The 6,000-nt window shown below is 45.6% G+C and overlaps 1 protein-coding gene across 2 annotated transcripts in view; it reads left to right on the top strand.

Moving 5' to 3' along the window:
- ACOT9 (acyl-CoA thioesterase 9) overlaps positions 1-6,000 on the top strand; it is a 44,793-nt gene that overhangs the window by 16,923 nt on the left and 21,870 nt on the right. The gene's annotated exons all lie outside the window — the stretch shown is intronic.

Genomic DNA, 6,000 nt, shown 5'->3' with positions numbered 1-6,000 from the left:
GGGGTTTCACCATGTTGACCAGGATGGTCTCGATCTCTTGACCTTGTGATCCACCCGCCTCGGCCTCCCAAAGTGCTGGGATTACAGGCTTGAGCCACCGCGCCCGGCCTATTTTAGTCTTTCTAATAGATACTTACAGATATACATTGAATTCTGTGACTAGAAAGGGCTTTTTTATTTAACTGCATAGATGGGGATATTCTAAAGTGCACAAAAAAAGAAGGGCATCTACTACTTCTGAATTGTCATAATTTTTTTCCTATGTAGATTCCTATTTAATGGATATATAGTCTGAATAATCTTTCTTACTAGTGACTTTTTTAAAAAAAAAGTCTTAAACTTGCAGAAAAGTTGCAAATACAGTATAAAGAATTGTTCTTCCCTGAATTATCTGAGAATAAGTGCCTGACATGATGCTATATCACCCCCAAATATTTGAATATGTCTTTTCTACAAACCAGGGCATTCTTCTACATAACTACAAAACAACCATAATAAATCAGGAAATTGGCCGGGCACGGTGGCTCGCGCCTGTAACCCCAGCACTTTGGGAGGCTGAGGGAGGTGGATCATAAGGTCAGGAGTTCAAGACTAGCCTAGCCACCATAGTGAAACCATGTCTACTAAAATTACAAAAATTAGCCGGATGTGGTGGCAAGCACCTGTAATTCTAGCTAGTTAGGAGGCTGAGGCAGGAGAATAGCTTGAACTTGGGAGGTGGAGGTTGCAGTGAGCAGAGATCGCGCCACTGCACTCCAGCTTGGGCAACAAGAGTGAAACCCTGTCTCAAAAAAAAAAAAAAAATCAAGAAATTAACACTGATGTGTCATACTGTCTAATCCTCAGGCGCCATTCAACTTTTGCCAGTGGTCCTTCATAGCAGAAGGATCCAGTTCTGAATCATACGTTGATTTAGTTATCATGTCAGGACTATTGCCTTCATCTTTCTTTGGCTTTCATGACCTTGACATGGTTCTTTTGTGTATTGTCCCTCAATTTGGGTCTGTGTGATGCTTCCTTATGATTAGCTTTGGGTTATGTATCTCTGGCAGGAATGTCACAGAAGGGGTGCTCTGTTCTTATTGCATCCTATCAAGTGGTGCGTGGTTTTGATTTGTCCCATTACTGATGACATCAGCTTTGCTTACTGGATGATGATGATGTCTGCCGCTCTTCTTCACTGTAAAGTTACTCTTTTCCCCTTTGTAATTAATACGTACATCATGGGGTGGGGGGTGAGTAACTTTGAGACCTTTATCAGACTTTCAATTCATTATTTTTAAATTGGTATGAACTCAGGAATTCCTGTTTTATTGAATGGACTATGATATGTTACTATCATCTATCTATTGTTCAGATAGTCCTGGGAGTGTCCCAGTCCCTTCAGTCTAGCTTCTGTGTGGATTTTTTTGACGTGTTCCCATTATTCTTCGAGCACTTTCTGGTGCAATAAGAGATTCTAGGCTCATCTTGTACTTTCCCTGCCCTAGTCCTAGAATCAGCCACATCTCCAAGGAGCCCTTTTTTGAAATGGAGAATGATATTTTGAAATGGAGGATGATGTTTAGGGATGGAGATAGGTGCGTTGGGAGTGGTCATTGTTCCTGGGTATCATTGCTCCCATACCCTCTTAATGGACGAGCTGGGAAATAGATGTGCATATACATACATCTATGCTTTTTTTCTTTTTTTTCTTTACTTGAAAAGGCTACTCTGAGGATCTAACATCTATGTTATTTCTTTCTTTTTTTTTTGAGATGGAGTCTCGCTCTGTTGCCCAGGCTGGAGTGCAGTGGTGCAATCTCGGCTCACCGCAACCTCCGCCTCCTGGGTTCAAGCGATTCTCCTGCCTCAGCCTCCTGAGTAGCTGGGATTACAGGCGCTTGCCACCACGTCCGACTAATTTTTGTAATTTTAGTAGAGATGGGATTTCACCGTGTTGGCCAGGCTGGTCTTGAACTCTTGACCTCGTGATTCACCCACCTGGGCCTTCCAAAGTGCTGGGATTACAGGCATGAGCCACTGCGTCTGGCCCATCTATGCTATTTCTAAATCTTTGTTGTATAGTATGTATGAAAATGATGGTATCGGGCTGGGCGCTGTGGCTCAAGCCTGTAATCCCAGCACTTTGGGAGGCTGAGGCGGGTGGATCACAAGGTCAAGAGATCGAGACCATCCTGGTCAACATGGTGAAACCCCGTCTCTACTAAAACTACAAAAAATTAGCTGGGCATGGTGGCACGTGTCTGTAGTCCCAGCTACTCAGGAGGCTGAGGCAGGAGAATTGCCTGAACCCAGGAGGCAGAGGTTGCGGTGAGCCGAGATCGCGCCATTGCACTCCAGCCTGGGTAACAAGAGCGAAACTCCGTCTCAAAAAAAAAAAAAAAAAAAAAAAAAGAAAATGATGGTATCACACTGATAGCTCCAATTCCAGTTCAACCACCATGGGGTTTGTTCTCATTTCCTTCCTTTCCATATTTGTAATTCCCTTCTCCAACTGGCTTCATTCTCATTAATATATTTACTTGTTTAATCAGTTCTCCTGTATGTGACCAGTTTCCTATGGCTGCCACCCCTCATGCATCATGGATGCTCCCCTCACCTCACCTGGGGTCTGGTACCCCATACCAGGTCCCCCGTACAGGCTTACCCTCTTCATTGTGCTCAAGCTGATGACATGCTGTGCCATCACTCTTGCAGCTCCTCTGCAAGGATGTCCTCTTCACCCTGCTTGGGCGCCAACACCCTATGCTAGGCTGTCTTATTTGCTCCTACCTAATGACATTTGGACTGAATGGCTGAGAAGAGGTCCGAAGAAAGGCTCTAATATCTTTTTTAAAAACTATTTTTTTAATAGAGATGGGGCCTCCCTATGTCGCCCAGGTTGGTCTTGAACTCCTGGGCTTGAAGGTCCTCCTGCCTCAGCCTCCCAAAGTTCTGGGATTATGAGTGTGAGCTACCGTGCCTGCCCTAACTCTTTTTTTGAGACGGAGTCTCATTCTCGTCGCCCAGCCTAGAGTGCAGTGGCACAATCTCAGCCCACTGCAACCTCTGCCTCCTGGGTTCAAGTGATTCTCCTGCCTCAGCCTCCCGAATAGCTGGGATTACAGGCACCTGCCACCATGCCTGGCCAATTTTTGTATTTTTAGTAAAGGTGGGGTTTCACCACATTGGCCAGGCTGGTCTTGAACTCCTGACTTCAGGTGGTCCATCTGCCTCGGTCTTCCAAAGTGCTGGGGTTACAGGCATGAGCCACCACGCCCAGCCCTAACTTTTAAAATATATATATAAACTTGTTGTCAAGCTTACACCTAGCAACTTCTTTTCTCTAGATTAAATAAACTCAGTTAAAATGGTGAAACCCCGTCTTTACTAAAAATACAAAAAATTAGCCAGGCGTGGTGGTACACACCTGTAATCCCAGCTACCTGGGAAGCTGAAGCAGGAGAATTGCTTGAACCCAGAAGGCGGAGGTTGCAGTGAGCTGAGATTGTACCACTGTGCTCCAGCCTGGGTGACAGAGCGAGACAGTCTCCAAAAAAAAAAGATTCTTGGCTGGCGGGGCATGGTGGTTCACACCTGTAACCCTTTGTAATCTTTGCATTTTGGGAGGCCAAGGCAAGAGGATTGCTTGAGGCCAAGACTTTGAGACCAGCCTGGGCAATGTAGTGAGTCCCCATCTCTACAAAAACCAAAAAATTAGCTGGGCGTGGTGTCGTGCACTGGTAGTTCAGCTACTCAGGAGACTGAGGCGGGAGGACTGCTTCAACCCAGGAGGTCGAGGCTGCAGTGAGCTGTGGTCATACCACTGCACTCCAGCCTGGTTGACTTTGGTTTGCTTAGGTGTCCTTATATAGACAAACTCCCCTGCCATTACCTTCTTTCTTACTCATTAACTCCTGCTGTTGACCAGTCCCTTTAACTTGTTCACTTGATTCTGTTCCTTCTATTTCTTCAAGGAACTGCCTTATCACTTGGCTTTCTCCCTCATTTCCTGAGCCTTTTCTCAACTTCACTTTTCCCTTAAATTATAAACATATTCAAGATTCTTCCATCTTAAAATGAAAAATAGGCCGAGTGAGGTGGCTCACACCTGTAATCCCAGCACTTTGGGGGGCCGAGGCGGGTAGTTCACTTGAGGCCAGGAGTTTGAGACCAGCCCGGCCAACATGGTGAAACCCCATCTCTACTAAAACTACAAAAATTAGTGGGGTTTGGTGGTACACGCCTGTAATCCTAGCTATTTGGGAGGCTCAGACACGAGAATCGCTTGCACCTGGGAATTGGAGGTTGTGGTGAGCAGAGATTGTGCCATTGTGCTCCAGCCTGGGCAATAGAGCGAGATTCTGACTCAAAAAAAAACAAAAATTAGCCAGGTGTAGTGGTGCATGCCTGTAGTCCCAGCTGCTCAGGAGGCTGAGGCAGGAGAGTGGCTTGAACCCAGGAGGCGGAGGCTGCAGTGAGCTGAGATCTCGTCACTGCACTCCAGCCTGGGTGACAGAGTGAGACTCTGTCTCAAAAAAAAAAAAAAAAAAAAGATAAATAAAATCCTCTTTCCTTAAAACACCCTCACACTTTCTTCCTTACTTCATAGCTCACTTTCTTAAAAGAACTGGGAAAATCACCTGCTCTCATTGCCTCTGCGTGCTAACTTCCTGTTATTAAATATTTGCCGATCTTCTGCATTCCGGCTTCTGCTCCTCCACGCCATTGAAACTGCTCTTGCCAACCTTGCCGTTGGCCCCTTTGCAGCACAATCAAATGGATACTTTTCAGAGCTGACCTGATCCCTCTGTGGCTTCTATTATCGTCCAGCCCATCTTTGGGCCTTGGTGACATTTCCTTCTGCTTAGCTGGCTGCTCTTTTGCAGTCTCCTTTGTAGGTTCCTCTTTTTCTATTGATCCTTTGAATGTAGATTATCCCCAGGGTTTTGTCTTCTGTCCTTTCAAAAAATGATTATTTATTTTTTGAATTTTATAATTTGCTCATGTTAAATTTTAAGATATTTTAAAATTTAACAATGAAAATAGTTAAATCTTTTAAAATTATTTATTTAGTTTTTGAGACAGGGTCTCACTCTATCACCCATGCTGGAGTGCAGTATTGTGATCACAGCTCACTGTAGCCTCAACCTCCTGGGCTCGAGCAGTCCTCCTGCCTTAGCCTCCTGAGTAGCTGGGACTATGGATGCACACTACCATGCCCGGCTATTTTTTTTTTTTTTTTTTGAGACAGAGTGTTGCTCTGTTGCCCAGGCTGTAGTGCAGTGGCACGATCTCGGCTCACAGCATCCTCTACCACCCGGGTTCAAGTGATTCCCCTGCCTCAACCTCCTGAGTAGTTGGGACTACAGGCATGCACCACCACGCCTGTATTTTAGTTGGGCTTTCACCGTGTTGGCCTGGATGGTCTGAATCTACTGACCTCGTGATCTACCTCCCTCGGCCTCCCAAAGTGCCGTGATTACAGGTGTGAGCCACCACGCCTGACTTATTTTTTTTTTTATTTTTAGTAGAGACAAGGTCTACCACATTGCCCAGGCCGGTCCCAAACTCCTGGACTCAAGGGATCTTTCCACCGTGGCCTCCCAAAGTGCTGGGATTACAGGTATCAGCTGCTGCGCCCAGCCTTATTTTTTAGTTGAGGTTAAAATATACATATAAAATTTACCATCTTTATCTTTTTTTTTTTGAGGCAGAGTCTCACTCTGTTGCCCAGGCTGGAGTGCAGTGGCACGATCTTGGCTCGCTGCAACTTCTGCCTCTCCAGTTCAAGTGATTCTCCTGCCTCAGCCTTCCGAGTAGCTGAGATTACAGATGCCTGCCAAAATGCCCAGCTAATTTTTGTATTTTTAGTAGAGATGGGTTTCACCGTGTTGGCCAGGCTGGTCTCGAACTTGTGACCTCAGATGATCTGCCTGCCTTGGCCTCCCAAAGTGCTGGGATTACAGGTGTGAGCCACTGCGCCTGGTCCATCTTTATCATTTTTAAGTGCACAGA

Source organism: Sapajus apella, unplaced genomic scaffold (assembly GCF_009761245.1).
Source record: "Sapajus apella isolate SASKATOON/1434 unplaced genomic scaffold, GSC_monkey_1.0 scaffold17, whole genome shotgun sequence".
Classification (NCBI taxonomy): domain Eukaryota; kingdom Metazoa; phylum Chordata; class Mammalia; order Primates; family Cebidae; genus Sapajus; species Sapajus apella.
This window is presented reverse-complemented; position numbering and strand designations above follow the sequence as displayed.